Raw genomic sequence first — 23,536 nt, forward strand, 5'->3', positions numbered from 1 at the left:
GAGGCCCCCCACTGCTTAGTCCTGTGCATCCCCTGGGACTAAAGCCTGGGTGCTCTGCTGGATCTGGGTTTGGACTGAAGGTCTGGAAGAGGCACGAAAGGACCAATTCTTAGAAGGCCAATGCCTACTAAATCTTGGAGGCTGTACTTGCAAAAAAATCTTTAACAGTTTGCATAGATTTAGCTTTTTCCTCAATCTTTTTAAGAACTTCTTCTGCCTTGCTGCCAAACAGGCGATCATGATTTAAGGGAGCATCCAGTAATTTCGCTTTAACATGATCTGGCAAGGATTGCTCCTTAAGCCAAGCATGCCTTAAGTACAGACCCAGTTACAGCAGCCCTGCAAGATGCCTCTAGAGAATCAAAACCACATTGCAATGTATGTTTACCAACTGGTTCAGCAGAATGCATTAAATCCTGTAAATCCTTATTTTCAGCACAATCAGGAATCATCATTTTCTGTTTAAGCAATCCAATAATATGCTGATACTTTAACATATGAAACTAGCAATTCAAGGCCCTAATGGCCACAGCTGCAGAAGTGTATACCTTCTTACCCCATCTATCAGCGCCCTGGAGTCTCTAACAGAGGGGCTAGGATTTTCGGCAATAGTAGCTTTAATGCCCTTGAGTCCCTATGAAATGGTTTCAGGATCTGCAGTAGGATTTTTGAAAAGGAACTTGAGAGTCAGGAACTCTGTAATATCTATCAGGTTTTCTGGGAGCAGGAGGTAAACAGTCAGGGGCTATGCTAGATTCCAAAAAGGCATCATCAACAATGTCCAGTACAGGAGGTATAGCTAAAGGCCTGTTCTGCAGCAGGAGTAAAAAATCCCTAAGCCTCTTTTTATAATCAGAGAAATCCTGATTTTCCCAACGAAAATGCTCCCTGAGAGTATGCAAGGTTTCACCAAAAGAGAAATCCTCTGGGAGGGAATAGAGTACTCAGCATCAGAATCCTCACAGGTAGATGAGGGTAAATCCTGGTCATCAGAGGAAACAGAAATTTCAGAATCCTGGTCAGAAGTATCATAAGCAAACTCTATCCTAGGTCTCAGAGGGGGAAGGTTGGCTTCCCCTGATTAAATAATAAGGTCTTCAGCCATTATCATTTGTTTTTTATGCATAGAGGCCTGACTATGCGGTCTGGGCGTCAGTTTTCTAGGCAAGGTTCAAGCTTTAGGCCTTGAAGAAGAAGATGGCGTCAGTTTAATATACAAGTCAGTAGGCCTGAATACACCCTCAGAAGCTGGTGCCTGCACAGCGGCTCCGGACCCATCCAAGGTAGAGACATTGACAGGTTCCACAGTTGAAGCATCTCGTGGCATACCGGACTCCGAATGGGTCTCAGTAGAGGCCAGCAAATCTGAAGTAGCGGGTATCAGGGGCTGCAAAAGCACCTCACTGAGTACCGGTTAACTGGGCGGCCTGTCTGTCTTTATTTTTGCGTTTTTCGGAATGTCAGTAGTCTGATGGCTTACCGAAGACCTATCAGGATAATTGAACCGAGCACCAAAATATTTAGAAGCGCAAATATACAGACGGATAATTTGTGGTTTAAATAAGGCACAAAACCGACAGTGAGGTACGTCGTCGTCAGGGCCTAGGCGAGGAATACAGTACGAATGAAAATCTTTACAAGATATTTGCTTTCCACAAGAAATGCAATTATTTCCTTTTACTGACATTGGTTTAGAGCAAGAAAAAGTTTCCCCAACGGGGTACTTATCTTTTAGTTGAAGACTTTGGTTCTGAAACTCGAAAACGAAAATTTCAGGAGTCGGCTGACTGGCACTTGCAAACTACTTCTGCTTCGAGCACCGCAATGCAAGAAAGAGTGATGTAATGATGTCGGCTGCATGTTTTATACCCCTGACGACCTAACCTCACAGAAGAAGAGACTGCAACTGATTTAGGACGCAAGACTATTAATTAGACCGACTGAGGGCTACTGCAAGCAGATAGCCCAAATGTGATGACTGCAACAGTGAAACATGAAGAACATCTCCCCTAGGTGACCAACCACCCCGTACAATCTGCCCACTACAACATTTCTCCCTCACTACAGAGCTAATGTATCCATGGCTATCACCACCCTTGCAGAAGGTGTGGAACAGACTGCCCAACAAAAATATGTAGGCATATAATAATCATTAGAAGTGCATCTTCCACACCCAGTATAGGTGGATCTCATGCTCCAAGTGTAATATCGGTGACCACTGAACTAGGAAGGTATTTTTTGTTTGAGGAGTTCCAGGTTTCCGGGGAGCAGGAGGGAGGGTGCCAGTGGTCACACTGGATTCCATAAAAACATCATCCACAACATCCAGGACAGGAGGGATGGCCAGAGGTCTGTGCTGTGGAAGATCTAAGAATTCCCAGTCTCTATTTTTTTTTTTTTTTTAAACTGAGGATAGTCCTGACATTCCCATTGGAAATGCTCCCTTAAAATATGTAGGGTTTCCCCAAAGGAAAAGTCCTCGGGTGGATTGGCTGAAGGGATGGATTCCTCCATCAGAATCCTCATAAGCAGAGAGGGGTTGCATATTTCATATAAAGATGCATCAGAGTCATCGGACTCCTGTTCAGATAAAACTACTGGGGACAAGTCTCTTTCTTTTGGAAGGGGTAGCCTGGCTTCCCCGGATACGCATTATAAGGTCTTCCTCCATTTTAAACATTTGGGACGGAGGCAAGGTAGTGGGTGCCTGAGCTTGGGTCGTTTTTCTGGTTGTGGTTTGTACCCTGGGTCTCAGCAGTTTTCGAAAGAACAGTAGATGCAAAAGAAGTCGGTCTGTGTAGAGTATCGGTAGTGCGAAGTACTTCCTCAGAAGCCGGTGCCTGCTCAGCAGCTCCGGACCCATCCACTGTAGAGACATCCGCAGGATCCTTAGTTGAAGAGTCTCGCTGCATATCGGACTCCGAAAGGGTCTCGGCAGTGGCCTGCAAATCCAGAGAAGCGGGCATCAGGGGCTGTGAAAGCACCTCATTGAGGACAGGAGAACTGACTACTAGCTTAATGTAAGCGTTGTCAGCAGTCTTGGACCTATGCGGTCAGTCTCGTTCTTTATCCTTACATTTTTTTCAGATCATCTGTTGTCGGATGGCTTACCGAAGCCATATCGGAATTAGAGGACTGAGAGCGAAAATATCTAGCTACAATAAGGGCCCAACGATGTACAGTTCACACGTTGAACAAAGCACAAAAGCGAAAGCAGGGGACATCATGGTCTGGACCTAAATAAGTGACGCAGTAAGAATGAAAGTCTCGATGTGGTATTTGCTTTCCACAGGCTAGACAATTGTTAACTTTTTCTGACATCGGTTAGAGCAAGAAAAAAGAATCCCCAACGGGGTTACTTAACTTTAGAAGACTTCAATTCGGAAATGAAAAACTCAGGTAGCGGCCGACCGGCACTCATGCGAACTGCTTTTGCTTCGGGCTCCTTGGCAAGAAAGACTGATGTAATGGCATTGGCTGCCTGATTTTATACCACTGATGACCTGACGTCAGTCCTGGAGCAACAGGAACAGGCGCAGAAATACCAAGCCTCTGGTATTCGGGCCGACTGAGGGCAACTCTGGCAGGGATAACCCAAAATGTGATGACTGCAACAGTGAAACACGAAGAACATCTTAGAAGACAAGCAGATAAATATACAGGAATAGTACAAAACAAGCAATTTATTGAAGATCTACAGTTTTACAGAGAATTGGGAAACAAGGCAAAAGGAATAGAAACACCAACAAAAAAAAAAAAAAAAGAGACGACACATTTTGGAGAAATATCTATGAAGATCCTGTGGAACATAAAAAAAGATACTGAATGGACAAAAGTAAAAGAAAGTTCAAATGTACAGGATAATAAAATGTGATGAAGTAATGGCCAGAGACATTTAAACAAAATTATGAAAAGCTAACTGGAAAACCCCTAGCTCAGATGCCGTACCTGACTTCTGGTTGAATTTATTAACTAACATCTTTACATGAAGATTTAACCATGAGCAAGAACTATTTATATGCAACCCCCAAACAGCTGCCAATCTGGTTAACAAAAGGAAAAAATGATACTCTTCCTTAAGAGTGACCCTGCAAGATATCCTAAAAACTATAGACCAATAACTTGCCTTCCGAAGATGTATACTCTATACACTGGAATTGATGCTGACAAAGTTTATAGTCATTTAGAAGAAAACTCAACCATGGCAACAGAACAAAAAGGTAACAAAAGAAAAAGTCATATGGAACAAAGGATCATTTGTTGTTAAAGTCATAATGGAGAATTGTAAAAAGGAGAAGAATCTAAGTACAGCATGGATAGCATCCCACATTCATGGATAAAGGAGCGTTTATAAATGTAAAAAATACACCCTACGTTGACTGATTACATTACAGTGATTATGAAACAGTGGCAAACCACTTTGCAGCTAAGCGATGATAAAGGACAAATTATTATCCAAGAGAAAAAAATTCAAACGGGGATATTCCAGGGTGACTGTCACCGCTGCTTTGCTGTCTTGTTCTTAACCCATTACACAGTCTACTTGACAGATTAGGTCATGGTTATAATTTGGTTCTCAGAAAACAACAGTGTAAAGACTCATCTTTTTGTGGATGACTTAAAACTGCACAGTTGATCAGATGAGGCATTTAAAAAACAACTGCTAGTCAAAACTTTCTCAGATGATATAAGAATGCCATTTGGTCTAGATAAATGTGTAAAAAGCAACCTTTAAAAGCAGGAAAGCTGCAGCACCAAGAAAATATCACTCCGGGACAGTAATGTGACTTAAAGGGGTGTATAAACATTTGGGAAGTGATGAAGGATCAACAATAAAACATGCTGAAATGCAAACAAAACTTAGTAAGGAATATTTTATAAAACTGAAATTAATACTGAAAACAGCTCTGACACCTAGGAACGAAATTCAAGCTATAAACCCAATTTGCTCTTCCTGTCCTTACAGTTATGGGGTGCTTCACTGGCCCCAAAAAATAATGGATCAGCTAGACAAGAAAACAAGAAAAATGCTTCATGCTTATCACATGACTTACAAAAATCAATGTAGACCAAGATTATATATTCCAAGGCAGTATGGGCCTCCTTGAAATTGATTACATGTACAGATCTGCAATTGTAGGACTGCATACATATCTGCTGACCTTGCAAGATCCAAACATAGTGAAAATTTCAAAACAAGAGGGGAACAAGTCTAAAATGACTTCCCTGCTAAATTTAGCAGAAGCATATTACAGTTAAGAGGGAATGAAAATCAAAACTGTAGTAAAATCAGGTAGCAACTGAATGGGTCAAAAAACAAAAAATAATATAAGGTGCAAGATCAAACGAGAAGGCAAGAAATGTGAGAAATGCATAAATATAATCGAAAGTACAAAAAACTCCTGGAACAACCTCATGTCGATCAGGATCTAATGAAGGAATGGTTAAGGAGTGGTGAATTTAAACCAAAACATAAAAGGTTAATATTTGCAGCACAAGATAGTGGACTACATACACTTTACTTTACAAAGTCCATTGAACATGGAGAAACAGAAAAATGCAAGTTTTGTAAAACATAATTGGAAACGGTCACATCTTGTTTCTGCGTGTGATACTCAACAGCAGAAGGCCTATATACTGAAAGGCATAACAATGCGGCAAGACTGTTGCATTGGGGACTGTGCAAACACTATAATATTGAAGTAGCTGAGAAGTATTGGAAACATGAGCCACGAAGCATTATAGAAAATGAAGTTTATATCACATGGGATTACCCATTACCAATAGTTCAAAACATAGATGCAAGAAAACCAGATGCTCTAGTCCATGAAAAGAAGACAGAAGTAGCATTGATCATTGAAATTGCTACACCCAGTGATTAGTGTCTTGTCTACAGAGAGAGAGACAGAAAGCCATAAAACACCAGGCAGAAATGAGGGAAATGTGGAAGGAGGATACCCAGACAGTTCCAATAGTAGTAGGAGCAATGGGTCTCATATTAAACAGAATTTACAGTCGTACCCGCAGTAGTGGTGCTGCGGTAGCATTGTCGCCTCACAGCAAGACGTTGTCCCGTTTGATTCTCAGTTAGAGCATCTTCTGTGTGGAGGCATGCGTGAATGGGTGTGCCTTCGTTGAAGGTTGTGCGTCAGGGTTGGTAACTCGGCACGTAAAAATCCACTACCAAACATTAGCGGACCGGAGTTCCGCTCTGGCGACCCCTAACCGGGATAAGCCGAAAGATACAACACAACACAACATCCAGGTAAGTTGCCAATGCACGTAACTCCGTATGAATTGCAGGAGTCTTCAATTCTGGGCACACTGCTGGTGCTGCGAACAGCACTTTTGGCTAACATTAAAGACTGAAACAATAATTTCATGAACATTAATCAAACTTAGTCTTAGAAATGGGGACCGTTCCCATCATAGTATGCCTTAGGAATGTGGACCACTCCCATCATGGTATTAGAAACTCAAAAGACTTAGAAAAATGAAAAAAAAATAAATAAAATAAAAAGATTATACAGTACATTATGAATGCTCCAAAACTGTTTTAGAGCCAAAAGTTGTAAAGTGTATTGCTAAAAGAAAGCGACAAGATGACAAAAACCCATTGCCAAACCCTCATAGCTTCTTGATGCAATGTATAACACTGGATTCACTCTGTTGATGGACCACTACCGACATGTCTGTCTGAATAGATATCTGTCATTGGAGGAGAAGTCCTGAAACACCTGCAACATAAAAAGACTGCCATCATCTATATAATGTTGATCTGAGATTGGCCTTGGAAGGGGACTATGCACCTTGGGCTGTCTTTCCCCTGTAGTGCCTCACCACACCAAATAGGGAAGAATCCATGGTCACAGTGCCTTTAGCCTGGGGAAACACAAATAGGTGACCTTGTAATAGAGACACCAGCATATGGAGTTCTGCAATTGTTTCTAATATGTACTGGGAAAGACACTGGTTGTCACTGGACAGACAACTGCATTGCTAGGGTCCACTGTAATACTTATGATATCAGACAATAGGAATCAAGGTGATAGAGGCTGCCATAGAACCCAGTAAGTGAAAGGCCATTCTTGCTATTGGCTGTTGTGATAAAAGGACAATTTCAGCATGTACAGGGCAAAACTTTTGACTTGTCCAGACTGACTGTGATTCTCAGCATCAAATGTGTTTGAAGAAAGGAGTCTCAATTGGATAAGTAGATTCCTGGTGGGGGTAGAAATGAACAAAAGGACAAGGGCTCTGAAATGGAAATGACTGGCTTCCAGCAGAAGATACCTTCTGATTGTCTGTCCGTCTTAATACGGTAGTATCCATTCAGAAGGTCTAAGGATCACATCCAACCATTCACTTTCAGAACTGGGAAAATGGACTAAATCATACCCATCCAAACTGTTTGCTTGGCATACTGATTGAGATGGCAGAGGTCCAAGACTGACCTGAACTCCTCGGTGCTTTCTGGCCCTAAAAAGAATCTTGAGTAAGTTCTGGATCCTAGTTGGTGTGGTGGAGCATCTTGGATAATATGCTTGTTTAGCAGTTCTTGCACTTTCTTTTGTGCTGCTCATCTTCAAGAAGGTGGAACATTTGATAACTTTTTCAAGTTTGGGAGAAGGACAGAATAGGAATGTAATAGCTTCTGGTTATCTACTGTACCAGTGTCATTTGGGATAGAACACCCAGGCTTTTGGGTGCAAGGAGAGGTAAAGTACAGTTTTGTACCTACCATAAATGTAGATGTTCGAAGATCCACATTGCTGCAGTCCTTACACTTGGGGTAGTCCGCTGTCCTCGGTCGGCCCGAATATCAAAGTATTAGGCTGATGTCGGTCAAGGCGCATAAGACTGACATCAGGACGTCAGGGTACATATGCGCATGACCGACGTCATATCCTCAGTCTTTTCTTGCCCCAGATGTCAGAAGACCCTAAACAGAAAGGTCAAAACCAAAAGACAACAAAAAACAACCAAACACCCGTGTACTAACTATATGTACAATATATACAATATTTATAATATGTACAACCCACACCACACAACCGCCTCTAACTACAGAGGGGAAGGAGGGAGGGTAAATTGGACTGCAGCAATGTGGATCTTGAACATCTACATTTATGGTAGGTACAAAACTGTACTATGTTCTTCATCTCACATTGCTGCAGTCCTTACACTTGGGTAGAATCCCAAAGCAGAGAAAAGGGAGGATGGCACAACTATAAAGCAGTAGGAGCTGCCAAAATGCCCTGTAAAATTGCAGTGGCAAAACCAGCCCTCGATTTAGAGTAAAGTGGAAGGTGATAATGCTTAGAGAAAGTATGCACTGAACTCCAAGTAGCAGCCTCCAAAATATCCTTAGTTGCTACCCCCCTTAGAAAGGCTGTAGAAGTGGCAGTAGCCCTAGTGGAATGAGGCCTAATCCCAGCTGGAATCTCCTTACCATGATGGGAATAACAGAAAGCAATACACAACCCAATCCACTTAGAAATAGTTTGTTTTGACACAGGCTTGCCCTGAGAACTCAAAGCAAAAGAAACAAATAACTGCTGAGACTGCCTGAACCCTTTAGTTCTGCTCAAATAATATCGCAACTGCCTGTGTATATCCAAAGTGTGCAAAACCTTTTCCCCTTTATTTTGGGGGTTTGCATAAAAGGTAGGCAAATGAATAGTTTGGTTTAAAGCCACACTAGAAACCACTTTAGGCATAAAGGAAGGATTAGTACGAAAGATACCCTATCCTTATGGAAAATTAAGAAAGGCTCAACTGCCATAAGGGCCTCTAATTCAGAAACCCTTCTCGCAGAGCTAATGGCTAACAAAAAAGCAGTCTTCCATGATAAATATTTCAACTCAGCAGTAGCTGCAGGCTCAAAAGGTTGTAGAGTAAGTTTCTCCAACACAAAATTGAGATCCCAAGCAGGAGTAGGAGCTCTCGGTGGGGGTCTTATATTCTTTGCCCCTCTAAGGAATTGCTTAAACAAAGGATGAGAAAACAATGGTGGGTCACAGTCATAGTGAGCAGAAATTGCTGCAGCATGAATCTTAATAGAAGAGAAGGACAAACCTTTGTCCAGTAACTCAGTAAGATATTGAAGAGCCACACTTAAATTAGGCTTAGAAACATCAAATGCTTTTGCTGCACTCCAAAATAAAAACCTCTTCCATTTATCTGCGTACACTTTCCTTGTACTAGGCCTTCTGGCCTCCAAAATAACATTCAAAACTTGCTGTGGAAGCTGAGACCCTCCAGGGTTTAAAACAGAATATGCCAGGCTGTCAGGTGAAGAGAGTGAAGTTTGACATTGAGTAAATGACTGTTCTCCTGAGACAGCAGGTGTGGAATCGAAGGTAAAGGCCATGGAGGCTCCCGTACCAGACTTCTCAGTAGTGGGTACCAGTGCTGTCGAGGCCAATCTGGAGCTATTAAAATCATCTTTGGCTTGTCCTGTCTGACCTTCAGAAGTACCTTTGGGAGGAGAGGCAGAGGTGGAAAGGCATACACATGAAGATTGCTCCAATTGAATGAAAGAGCATCCACTTTCCAAGCTGTGGGATGAAAACTCTTTGTGCAAAACTTTGGCAGCTGGTAGTTTAGTGGAGAAGCGAACAGATCTATGTCTGGAGTTCCCCATGACACTGTCAATTTCTGAAATACATGAGGATCCAATTTCCACTCGTGGGGATCCATAATTTGTCTGCTCAACACATCTGCTAAGGAGTTCTGTGCTCCCGGCAGAAACCTTGCCTGAAGATTTAGCTGTAAACTGAGAGCAGTCTCCCACAAAATCATCGCTTGTCTGCACAGAGGATAAGAATGTGTTCCCCCTTGCTTGTTGATGTACCACATGACAGTTGTGTTGTCTGTTAGAATCAACACCTGCCCTGGAAGAAGTAAATCCTTGAAAGCTATTAATGCAAATTGGACTGCTAACATCTCCTTCAAGTTGATATGTAGATGTAGAAGTCTGGCAGGCCACGTGTCTTGTATCCACTTTCCATTTAGATGAGCTCCCCAAGCTTTGTCTGAGGCATCTGTCGTTAGAATCTGACTCGCCTCTGGTCGGGTCACAGAGAGTCCCTTGTTTAGGTGACATTCCTGAGCCCACCACAAAAATTCCTTTTGAATGCAAGGTATTATCTGAATGACAGTGTCCATATCTTGGCAGTGCTGTGTCCATACATTTTTGAGATACCATTGTAGCTTCCTCATATGCAGTTTGGCATTGGGAAGCACCAGAATACAAGATGCCATGAACCCCAAGGCTTGAAGGACTGTCCTTGCAGTCAGCCTGGACTGACGAGACAATTGATGGAAATAAAGAGAAAGATTCTGTTGTTTGTCCGGGGTCAAAAAGGCCATCTGGGCTGCTGTATTCAGTCTCACACCCAGAAAGCACATGTCCTGAGAGGGTACTAGACTGGACTTTATTTCGTTCACAGAATACCCCAGGCATCTTAGCACTGCTATCACATAGTGTAAATGATGAAGAAGTTCGTCCTTTCCTTGAGCCAGAATCAGGCAATCGTCCAAATAAGGATAGATCTGTATTCCTCTTAGCCTGAAGAAAGCTATCACTGGAGCCAGAACCTTCGTGAACACTCTGGGCAGTAGATAAGCCAAAGGGCAATGCAGAGAACTGATAATGAGAAGTCCCAGCCCGAAACGTAGATACTTCCTGCAACTTAGCCTGATAGGAACATGAAGGTAAGCCTCCTTGAGATCCAGAGTCACCATCCAGTGATCTTTGCCCAGCAGAGGTAAAAGCTGTTGTAACGTCAACATTTTGAACTTGGGAATGTCCAGATAAATGTTGAGGATAGATAAATCCAAAATTGGTCTCCACGTGTTCCCCTTCTTTGGTACTAGGAACAGGCGAGAATAAAATCCTAGGCCCACTTCTGGCAGAGGGACCGGTTGTATGGCCCCTATTTGGAGCAGCAGAGAAATTTGTTTGTGAGCCTCTATTCTTTGCTGAGGAGGAACGTCCGGCATGCCTTTGAAAGGAGGCAAGGTATGGAAATAAAACCTGTAACCTTGGTGTATGATATCCAATACCCATTTGTCTTGGGTAATCAAACTCCAATTTTCCTGAAGAGTGCCAACCTTCCTCCCAAAGGTGCTGCCAGGCAAGAAGGATCTGGCAGCTGAAAAGGTAGGTCATTGGGCCTGTTTACGAAAGGACTGGCCCCTGCCCTCACCTGAAGATTGTGCAGGAGAACTCCCTGTTCTAGGTCTGAAGGAGCTCTGAGCTCTGCCCCTACCACGTCTAGATCTACCCCTAGACTGAGAATCATAAGAAGGGTACGTCCACCCCTTAGCAGGCCAATTCCTACTAAACTTCGGAGGCTAGACTTGCAAAAAATCTTTAACAGTCTGCATAAACTTAGCCTTGTCTTCCATTTTCTTCAAGACTGACTCCACAGGAGAACCAAACAACACATCAGACTGTAAAGGAGCATCCAAAATCCTTGTCTTAACATGTTCAGATAAATTCTGATCCCTTAGCCAGGCGTGCCTGCGAAGCACTGACCCAGTGGCAGCCACCCTAGACGAGGCTTGTATAGCATCAAAACCACATTGTAAAGAATGCTTACCCACCTGTTCAGAGACATGTACCAAATCTTGTAATTCCTTACACTCAATGCCTTCCGCCAGAGCATCTACCTTAGACTTCAGTTGAGAAAGAAGATAGTTTTGATATTTTAACATGTGAAACTGGCAATTCAAAGCCCTCATAGCTAAGGTGGAAGAAGTATCGACTTTCTTTCCCCATCTATCCAAAGCTCTGGCCTCTTTATCTGGAGGAACCGGATTTTTTACAACAGAGGCCTTGACACCCTTAGGTCCCTGACTAACAGTTTCTGGGTCCGCCCTAGGACTCTTATAAAGATATTTATGAGCCTCAGGCACCCTATAATACCTATCCGGTTTAACAGGAGCAGGAGGCAAAGAATCAGGATTAAGTGAAGCCTCCATAAACACATCTTCCACAACATCCAGAACAGGAGGTATAGCCAAAGGCCTATGCTGGGGTAAAAGCAAAAATTCCCTAAGCCTTTTCCTGGAATCAGAGAAGTCCTGACCTTCCCACTTAAAATGCTCCCTCATGGAGTGAAGAGTTTCTGAAAAAGAAAAATCCTCTGGAGGAGAAGCAGAAGGAGTGGAATCATCTGCATCAGAATAAGGATCATACTCCTGCAAGTCTTCAGCCGAAGACTCTGAAACATCTGAAGCCTGCTCAAAACTCCCCAACTCTGGTTCCACCCTAGGCCTCTTATCTGGGGGGGGGCAAAGAACCCCTAATCAAGGTAATTAAATCTTCTGCCATTTTAAGCATGTGCTTCTTGGGCACAGATCCTGAAGAACTAGGAGTAACACCAACAGAAGCTAAACCTGGCCTGCCTCTGGGAGAAGCCTTAGAAACAGAAGGAGAGGGCCTAACCACCCTAGGAAGGGAGGGGAGTACAGTAACCTGAGAAGCCCCTTCAGCCTGACCTGCCTCCTGAGAGGCCACATCCTACAATAACAAGGTCTCCCCCTGGGCCTCCAGAGAAGCCTCCGGCGGAACCACCGGTTCCACTGACGCCTCCAAAGAACCGGCGTCCGGTACGGACGACTCTTCTTGCCTGGGCTTAGCTGTCTTGTCTTTGCGCTTCTTCGAAGAAGCGGGCGTCGGAGCATCCGACGGCATGTTATAATTGCACCGCTTCCCAAAGACCAACCTGGCACAATCTAACCTTCGCTTAATAGTGCGCTTATTGAACCTAGCACAAAAGCGACACCCAACAACGTCGTGCTCAGGCCCCAAACAAGGAATACACAAAGTATGATAATCTCTATGCGGTATTTGTTTCCCACAAGAAATACAGTTATTCACTTTTTCTGACATCCGGTAAACCACTGAGGCAAGAAAAACTAAAATATTCCCCAACGGGTACTTAGCCAACTTTGACTCGGTCTGAAACTCCGAATTCGAAAAATTTCAGAACGCCGAACGGCACTTGCAACGCTGCTTCTGCATCGGACCATGCGGCAAAAAAGACTGAGGATATGACGTCGGTCATGCGCATATGTACCCTGACGTCCTGATGTCAGTCTTATGCGCCTTGACCGACGTCAGCCTAATACTTTGATATTCGGGCCGACCGAGGACAGCGGACTACCCCAAGTGTAAGGACTGCAGCAATGTGAGATGAAGAACACCCCCCCCCCAAAAAAAAAAATACCTTCAGAGAAAGACAGTTAGGCAACTCTGATAAAGTCTCTTGATGAAAGAACCTCTAAAGCCTTGGTTCTGCAGTCCATTGCTGCCTTGTGGTCAGCATCTACTGTTGGAACTACCCCCTCTGCCTTGGGGGGGGTCCATCTCAAGAAGTGTCAGAAGAGAATCCTTGCGATTTCAGAAATCATAGTTTCTTTCCCTGTTCTGGTTCCCAGAAAGGACCTCTGGGGGTAGAGAACTGTATTCCAAATGCATAAAGGGACTTTCCATCTTGCTCACTTCTGATTGGTGTGTAACCTTGGCCCAAAGAGTGTTCAGCCATCAAATGAGGCACTAATAAAAGACATCCTAAAGTGCTCAATGAAGTCACACAAATGCATCCAGGCAGGTATCCTAAAAGTAATACCCATGACTGCTGCTCTCGAAGTGCCCTTGGTAACATTAGAGACGAGATGCATTGTGCCATTTGACAAAGACTGCAGGGTGGCCAACTGAGACTCCAAAGTTTTTTCTTGTACAGATGTAGACCAAGAGAGAGATTTCCTTGGTTAAATCCCACTGAAATCTAGTAATGCATGCCAAGTAGTTCACTGTCCTCAAATGTCCTCAAAATGAATGTAACTGAAGCGTATGCCCGCTTCCCAAACCTGTAAACCTGCCCAGTGCCCTAGATTCCCTAATAGGGGGAATAGACAGAAGAGCATTCTTCTGTGACCCTTTCTTGTTGGCTGATGTCACTACTGTAGAATCCATGGCAAGCCCCTTGCTGCAATACTGGCAAATCTTTTGGGGAGAACGTACTTATTTGGCTTACAGAAACTGGTCCATTTACTCTGGTTCCTTCCAAACCTGCTTGGAAAGGAGTACCATCATGTCATCTGCAGGCAGAACCACCCAAGATGTAGCTGAGGAGCCAAAGGCCTCAAGGAACACTGACTCCTCTTGGAAGGGGACTTCGGAGGACCACATGCCCTTCTGTCTGAGAAGTTTGAGAATTTCTCCTAATGATGCAACCTCAAAGGGGGATTCTAGGGGAACTTTCCAGTCATCAAAATCTGTGCCCTCTGTGAGAGGCTCCTGCAGGGAAGTTTATTTGCCTCTCTTCACAAATGCTTCAGAGGAGCTTGCCCAGCAGGATGTTCTGGAGAAGACTTGGAAAAGGCTTGCAAGTTCACTAAGGAGACTAACTCAAGCCTCACCGGGGCTAGCTGTCCCATGTGCACTAAATGCAAAGGATCAAGACCAAGGGTGCTCTCTGGGGAATGGGTGGAGCTAAGCTGGGGAGAGAAATCCATATCTCCAATTAAAGAGTGCTCCTGACAACCTCAAATGCTAACAGAGGGAGATCCAAAGAAATGAAAAGTAGCAGCCGAAGCTACCTTACTAGGAAAATCCATGAACTCCACACATTTCAGAACTGAAGACACCAGTGTCAAGCTGTCTAGTGCCAAGGCTCCAAGTGGAAGGGACAGCACTGAACCCCACAGAGTCAAGCCCCCCCCCCTCAAAGATCCCACACTAAAGCTTCGGCTTCTGGAATATTCCAGCTCTGACAATGACAGTTGTACAGGTCAAATTTTCTGCTCGAGTAGAAGGCAGACAGATTTTTGGGTCCAAGGCAGACAAATTCTGGGAGGTACTCAGATCCATAACTCTGGAATCCGACAAATGGATCGGGATAGGAGCAACTACTGGGTGAGGAGAATACAACTCCAAGATCAGCCAGGATGCCCAACTGATCTGGGGGCCTGAGAAATTTCATCATGCAGTCCATATCAGCTTCTGAAAGACTCCTGGTTGCCTGAACTAACAGCAGGGATGAAGTGGTGGGTGGAGATCTCTATGAACAATGGCTAATCCTTTCTTGTAGAAAAGAAGATCAGAACTGAAAAAAAATGGCTCTGGTGAAAACCATGGCTCAAGGAAGAGGGGGAGGGAGGAGTTTTGGATCTGATCATTTCTGGCTCAGAGAAGAGAATGAGATCTGCATTTTTTGGACAATTTAAGAGCTGATGTCAAAGAGGAAGAATGATCATGGACAGTTTTTCCTAGACTCCATAATCTTATCTTTGGAGGTTTTATCTCCCTTGGATTTTTCTGTATCCTTTTTTGATGAAGATGAAGCTCCGGTACCAGTTTGAGCACTGGACATTTCTCCTACAGGGTCAGGGATAAGTCCCTAAAGAATTAATTGTTCTTTCTACAACTGCCCAGATACCAAAGAGAGTGCAAATACCACACTGCTCATCCAAGTGGTAAACTCCAAGACAGTAAAACACACAGAGAGCAAGTCCAAGTTTGAATCTTGTGACACCAGGTCACAGAGAAAAATCACTAATACAACAGTTTAAATAGAAGTGTTATATTTTATATATAAATTTTATTGCTCTAGAAAGACGGTACTGAAACAGAAGAAAATAAAAAAAAAACTGTACATGAAGTTTTTTGAATTTAAAAACTTAAGAAAATAAATTTTACAGCTATAAGGTGTCAGAAACTAGAGAAAGAGAGATCAAATCAAAATATTCTTACAAAATATCCTCACAAAACTTTAACCCACACCTGAGCAAGTAATTCCACATCCGTCTCAAATGAACAGCAAATGAGATCGGAGGCAATTTTAAGCTTTACAGGGGGTTATGGGTAGTGAAAGAAGCCTGAGCTTGAGATCCAAAGTGGTCAAATTTGGATCAAAAATCAGATTTGAAGACCCATCCACTGAGGAATAGATGGAGATATCAGATCCACTCTGGACTGATGGCGTAGTAAACCACTTCCAACTACCGGGAAGGGAGAGCTGTTAAGCAAGTTATCAGGACTGCACTGATCTCCCAGCAAGAGGATCTTTGATGTGGACACCTGGCTAATGCAGGGAATACAGCCACCATATCCTCTATGGAAGGAACAACAGTGGGTAGCTCCCTTAATAGAGCCTTAGTGGCTTGTTTGCATCTGCTCTTCTGAGTCAATAATAAAGTGCACTGGCATGAGAAAACCCAACACCAACCACAATCAAGATGTTTTTCATGCATCTGTATTCTCTCCATATAAACTTGGGCTCTAGGCTACGCAAGGGAACATTCATAAAAACACCCTCAGAGGTCAGTGAGGTGGAGCTAGTCCTGATTAACTGCAACACCTACACAGTTTCCAAGCAACACTCTGCGTCAAAAACAATGCTTATAACCATGATGGCAAAGGTCAACAGTGCAGTCAACTGAAAGCCATTTTTCTCCTTCTTTCACCTGTCAAGTAAGTGCTCCAGGCCTTTTCTGAATAAAGTAACACTACAAAACTCCATAAGAAAATGGCTGTGGGAGCTAAGCCTGCAATAACACACTCTAAAGCAATCACTGCAGCCAACTTTTCCTACAGAGGAGTAGATGCAGATTACAGTAAAGGCAATCAATGTAAAGCAGCCCAGTGCAAACAGAACGCAATTGTCAATCTATTACAACTGCCCACCTGGCAGCTGTGATCTCTTACCTATTTGAACTCAAAAAGATGGACCAACAATCCATCCAAATAATCAGCACAAATATGTGAGGGAACATGTGTCAGTAGCATACTGATGGACAATGAAAGACTCCGCCACCACCACCATTTCCATCTATGCAAAACAACAGGGAGAAGAAAGATTCAGTAGAAGAACCAAAAAGGAAATTTCAAAACAGAAGTGGGATTAAGATAAGAGAATCCAGCTCCAAAATGAGGGTGCAGGTCTACACATCTGTGTACCTGAACACCAGTACCTTTTTGCAGAGGCAAAGATACTTTGTATGAATTTTAAGCCAGCGATGAATTCCGAAACTATTAAGTCAGCAGACCCAGCAACATAGACAAGCTTTCTGAAAATGGAGTCCAAAACCTATGAACAGAACTCTTCAACAAGGGACACAGCAGTACCTCAGAATGTGCTTCTCAATCAAGCAGATATGGGTCTTAATCCTGCACCTCCACCTGAAGCAAATGGGGAGCCGGGGGGGGGGGGGCTGCAAGAAAAGCCCAGAAGAAAAAACATGTTTTCAGATATCTATGATCAAGCCAACAGGGATGCCTGTAATGCACAATGCAAACTGAGTGCAACCTACACTTGAAAGCCTGAATGGAAGGCTAACTATATGGGGCTTGAAGCTACCAGGAAAAGCCAGTAAACAGGAGGGGCCAGATGAAACAGCCATGGGACCAGCCATGAAAATGAGCCAACTGTCAACCCAAAACAAAAGGACATATTCAGTGAAGATGTGTGTGAGGTATTAACTGGAAATTGTCCACTTTTATTAAGCATCTGTTGGGTTGTTTATTTCTAATAACTTGTTGCAGTTAAACTTTTTTCTAGAGGCTCGTTTAGCTGTTTAAAACTTTCATTTAAAGGCTCACTGCTGCTTTTCAGCTGTGAGAAACATTTCTGCAGTTTGTTTCCCACCCTCCCTCGCTGTTGTTTACAGTTGGTGGCTTTGTAGTTGCCCGCCCCTAGTGTAAATTTGATCTGGGACCCTCCTCCCAGTCTAGTGTCATTACCTCATTCTACCCAGTACAGAGAGAACATTTGAGAAGGCCAATCAGCTTAGTTTCTGCTACACCTTTCTCTCTTTCCACTTAAAAAAAAAAAAAAAAAAATTATCTGCTTTTACTGTATTTGTGTTTGTTCCTACCTTATTTTGCTTTTGCGTCATCTTAAAAGTACTCAATTGTATTTATTACTGCTTGGTGTAACTCATTCTAAGCCTTTTAGTTTAAGCACTTGGGCTTCAGACCAGTTGTTTTACATTAAGAAGGTTTGTGGTCTGCACTGTAGTGGCAGAACAGGTAGCTTACATCCTTCTAAGTTGGGAACTGCTGATTGAGGGCTCAGTGTCTGTTATTCTAAAAGTGTATTAATTCTGGTTTAAGCACTTGGGCTTCAAGCCAGTTATTTTACATTAAGAGGGTTCGTGGTCTGCACTCTTGTGGGAGGAGAGGCTGGACTCTGCCCTTCTGAGCTGGGAATTTCTGATTAAAGGCTTATAGTGCCTGCATATTTGAACAGTTTCTTATTGAAATTGGTACACCTTGTTTGCTGTAGCATAGACTAGATCCAGGCCTGCTGAATCTAGCTTTGTTTGTATGCTGCTTGTTTGTTTGCTTGTTATTTCCCTGAAATGCTAATTTCACCTAAAACACGGCTTTTCAGCGCTTCTGTGGATCCCTAGTGATATCTGCATTGCTTACTGTACTTATTTCCTTGTTTCACTTGAAAGAAAGTTACTGTTTGTCGTTTTTGCATTAAAGTTACCTGGCACTTGCTCACTAAGTCAGCACTAAAAAATTAAAAGCACTACACCCTCACAAACTCCCCTTGAGTACCTTGTTCCCCATTGGCCCATTTTTTTTTCAATTATAAAGGAATTCCCAATACTATTCTAGCATGTCCAAAGGTCAGTTGTCAATCTCCTCTCTGGTCCAGCTGGTGAATCTGGGAATCTTGAGGCAATGTTACAACTGCCTCATGTACACAGACAACCCTCTCCTCCTCCCAACAAACTCCAACACATGTGAGAGATGCAACCATATAGCCAAACTGGAGGCTAAGCTCTCTCAACTCAGTACTGGCGTAACCAGTCAGGAGGAGAAGGAAACCACACTCACTATAATTCCAGTCTCACATAGACCTACCACGACAGCAAACCAAACACAAAAACATACTCTGAGGCTCTAAATAAAAATCTGCCTAAGCAGCAGAGATCTCCAAAGCAGACACCCAAGCAACCGCTACCCCAAAACAAAACACGTGCAACACATAGCTCACAAAGCCAATGTGCCGAACAGTCACAGCCCTTAAGGCTAAACAACACCTGATACACTTGTAATAGGTGACTATCATCAGGCACACTGACGTCCCGCTCACCAGGCTGAACAAGGAGAAGGTCACGGTGAGCTGCCTGTCGGGCGCTAGGATCCGCCACATAACACAAGCACTCAGGACACTCCAAGGCAAGTACAAATATGACTCACTCATTGTCCATGCTGGTGTGAATGACCTGAGACGTACCTCCCTGGACTACATGAAAAGAAACAGAGGAGCTCTCTGAGCATGTAGCCCAGGCCGGTATGACCCTGACCTTGAGTAGCATCTTACCCTCACCAAGAATGATGCCACAATATGAAGGCAAGATGATCAATTTCAACAACTGGCTTAAGTATTGGTGTCATTCAAAGGGGATCCAATGCCTGTCAGCCTGGGATGACATGCTCGACAAGCCACGATGCTTCGCTAGGGACGGCTTGCACCTGTCACCCCTGGGCTTTCGGATATTGGCAAAGGCTCTTGTTACCCCCATAGTGCCTTTTTTAGGCAAGGCTCAAAAGACAAACTCACCTCCACAGGTATCACAAGGGATAAGAAACTAAGAGTAATGCTACTCAACGCCAGAAGTCTAAACCTCAAGATGCATGCACTCGAAACTCTCCTTAGCATGGAGAACATCGATATCTGTGCAGTAACAGAAACCTGGTTCAAGGCTCCCGAGAGCACCCCAGCACTACCAGGTTATACCTCATACCATGCTTTTCGGCCCCAAAACTTGGACCGAACCACAAAAGTATTAATATTCGTCAAAGATACCCACACCTCCAGGTTGGTGGCACAGCACGAAGCATCAGAAACTATCCATGTGCAACTAACAGTGGGTAAAACTGCCTTCCAGTTTATAGCCTGCTACAGACCACCCTCCCAAACCCAGGAACCCCACTCGGCCTTCCTGAGAACACTGGAAAATATGAAGGTCTCTCCAAACACCATTATATTGGGTGACTTCAACTACCCAAACATAGACTGGGAGCATTACTCTAGCTCCAACACCCTAGCCCAAAGGTTCCTAGAATTTATAAACTCAAATGCTATGGAACAACTTGTTACCACTCCCACAAGAGGGGAAAACATACTGGACCTGATCATCACCAACATGGGGACTCTATATTCCAGACCAGAAGTGTATCCCTCACTGGTAAGATCAGACCATAAACTAATCTCACTGGATATTCACATCCCGACCCCACCCCCTGCCCAGAAAACCACAGTGAAAAACTTCTCTAAAGCAAATTTCACACTCCTCAAAACCGAGGTGGAATCCTTCAAAGCCCCCAGGCCTGTGGAAAATACGGCCCGGACCGCAGAATCCTTTATAAACGCATTCTATGAACACCTTCAGGAATGCATGGATCATGCAAACCCAAATAAAACGCAAACCCAAATAAAACCAAGACCCAATCCTCCAAAGGCAGACGTCCTGTCTGGTTGACCCCAGCCATAAACAAACTATACAATAGGAGGAAGCTACTACATGATAGAGCAAAATCCCAAAAAGGGAGGGCATCTCTGATCGGTATTAGCAAAAAAACTACGGGCACTCATAAAATCGTCTAAGGCCAGATTCAACAGAAAAACTGCACAAGACACCAAGGATAATCACAAGGCTTTCTTTAGTTATGTTAGGAACCTGGGTGGGAATTCCCAGATATGCTCAGAATTAGTCCAAAATGACAAAAAATACACTGAACCCACAGACATCGCCAACATCCTAGCTGAGAGGTTCAGCGCAAACTCCCCCCCCACACCAAAAGGGCAAATATCTATCCCAGCAGAGTGCTGCCCCCCTGACATCTCAGATGCTCAGGTAAGAGCCGCCCTCTCCAAAGCAAAAAACACAGCATCAATGGGACCAGACGGTGTCCCGGGCTGCGTCTTACATGAACTCCAAGAAGAGCTAAACCCAAACATAAAACTACTGTTCAATCTCAGCCTTACTACAGGATATGTACCCAAAGAGTGGCGTACAGCAACAGTGGTCCCTCTCCACAAAGGTGGTGCCTCAACGGATCCTGGAAACTATCGCCCCATAAGCCTGACTAGCTTGGTCTGCAAAGCTATGGAAAGGATCATCATGGACCTCATAAATAAAGATATTGGGGATCTACAGACACTGGATCCTACCCAGTTCGGCTTTGTTAAGGGCAGATCCTGCCTCTTAAACCTGGTTGATTTCTTTGAAACAGTCACCAAGGCCATCGACGAGGAGAAGGTGGTCCACACAGCCTACCTGGACCTCGCAAAAGCCTTCGATACAATACCCCAGTCGGGCATTATAGATAAGCTCACCAGCTTAAATATAAACCCCTATGTCACTAGATGGGTTGCAAACTGGCTCAAGGACAGAACCCACATGGTTAGAATTGCTGGAGCCATGTCAGACTCCAAACCAGTTACAAGTGGCGTCCCACAAGGCTCAGTCCTGGGACCTTCTCATTCGGTATATATTTCTCGGAGGTACAGGCCAGCATGGAAGGACTGTGGCTGACCAAGTTCGCAGATGACTGCAAACTGGGCGCCATAATAGACTCTCCAGCCGACACAAGCATCCTCCAAAAGGGCCTCATAGAAACAGACAACTGGTGCCAGAGCCATGGCCTCAAGCTAAACACCAAAAAGTGTATAGTCATCCCCTTTGGCAAAAACAAAGTGCCCACAAATTACCACATAGGTAGTAATCCATTAAGTACAGAAGTAATTAGGGACCGGGGGACCCAAGTTGATAGCAATCTCTCATTTGACAACCACGTGGCCAAAGTTGTTAGAACAACATTTTATATAGCCCACCTAATCATGAAAGGATTCACATCTAGATCAGGGGAGGTCATCGTGCCTCTTTACTCATCCCTCATCAGGCCCATAATTGAGTACAATGCCCCTTTTGGGATGTACCTTACCAGACACCTGCAGCAACTGGAAAGACCCCAAAAGTACCTCACCAAGAGGATCAAAGGGCTCAAACAGATGCCATATGCTGCCCGGTTAAAGAAACTCCAGCTCTACTCAGTGGCATACCACCTGCTCAGAGGCGATCTGTGCCTGACGTATAAAGCCATGTCCAACCCGGAATTAATGGACATGCTGCACCTCAGAAAATCCAAATCCCATCGAGCTACGCGCTCGAGAGACTTGAACCTCAGCACTGAAATAAACAGGACATGCTGGAGGGACAGATTCATAACCCAGAGACTCCCTTCACTCGAATAAAATCCCAGTCCAGGTTAGGCAGAGTCCCTCATTGACTCTCTTCAAGAGGAATCTTGATGAGTGGATGGGAGATCTTAGGTTTACCCCGGGTATTACTTGTGTCACTGTTAGACAGAGGCACAGTATACTAACCTCGAAAAAGGGCATAGCAAAATTAATTTAAAATGGGTGGCGAAAGCCAAACACTCTGGCTAGGCTTATAAATGCCCTAGGGCAGATAGCCTAGTATGAACCTATGAACAGGTTTTCCTGTGTCATTACAGGACTAGACTACTTTGCTCCCAAGAGGTGCAAATAACCAACATTCATCCTTTCATATCTGAACTATGGAACCAGTCAGAGAAACCGCACATTAACACCATTAGCCAAAGAAGGTTGGACTCAACCACCTCAACCACCCTCCTTTCTAACTACTGTATAAAGAAGAAAAATGAGAGGTTGTTAATGACCTAGTGAAAGACGGGATGATCTCTGGCGTGGTCAATCTCCTGAGACTATATCCTGAAATGGTCTTTGGACCTTTACCACCAAGAGTGTTGAAGTGGTTCCAAAAGAAAAAGCATATAATTAAAAAAAAATCTGGCATCTTCCCCACATGATTTCAACTCTTAGGGACTTAGAAGATCCCAGTCGCATAAATGTGGGCTTCTCTGGTTATTTTGCTATGTTCCAGTTCTTGAAAGGAGAAGCTTACAGAAAAAGCCTCATAAGAAGCAACCCTTGCTATGAGTACCTCGATGCATAGCCAGGTGACATGAAGGGCTGCCCCATTAATATCAGTAAAGAATGGTCCAGAAATGAGAGAATCAAACTAAAAACATTGGTGTTGAGAAAGCACTTCCCAGAAGTCTAGTCTGCCACTATAACAACAGATTTGAAATGATCAAGTCCCCTTTAAGAACCATCTTTTTCCTTAAGAAATTTTGGAAGTTAAACAGTTCACAATCTGAAAAACTGCTGCCTCTCTTGTCTGTGGCAACCCCAGTGCCAAAGAAGATGCACCAGAGTCACTGCAAAACTGAAAAGCAGGTCAACACTACTGTGTCAAATCTCAAATCGCAGTCAATTGAAATACTGGAACAATGGGACTGAAAGGATCCTATATATTTCTAGGTAGCAAAAATCAAGCATGCCTGCCTCCTTCACTAAAGACTGACAATAAAAAATACACATCCTAAGACGGTGTAACTAAAAGCTGAGGTGACACAGCCTAGTGTGCCAACTTATTACCAGACCAACACAAC

General features: G+C 43.8%; 1 protein-coding gene across 2 annotated transcripts in view; it reads right to left on the reverse strand.

Annotated features, from left to right (window-relative positions):
- The window catches only part of KATNBL1 (katanin regulatory subunit B1 like 1), a 1,007,693-nt gene that overhangs the window by 542,535 nt on the left and 441,622 nt on the right, over positions 1-23,536 (reverse strand). The window lies entirely within an intron of this gene.

This window comes from Protopterus annectens, chromosome 6.part0, assembly GCF_019279795.1.
Source record: "Protopterus annectens isolate FY-2018-M chromosome 6.part0, PAN1.0, whole genome shotgun sequence".
Taxonomy (NCBI): domain Eukaryota; kingdom Metazoa; phylum Chordata; order Ceratodontiformes; family Protopteridae; genus Protopterus; species Protopterus annectens.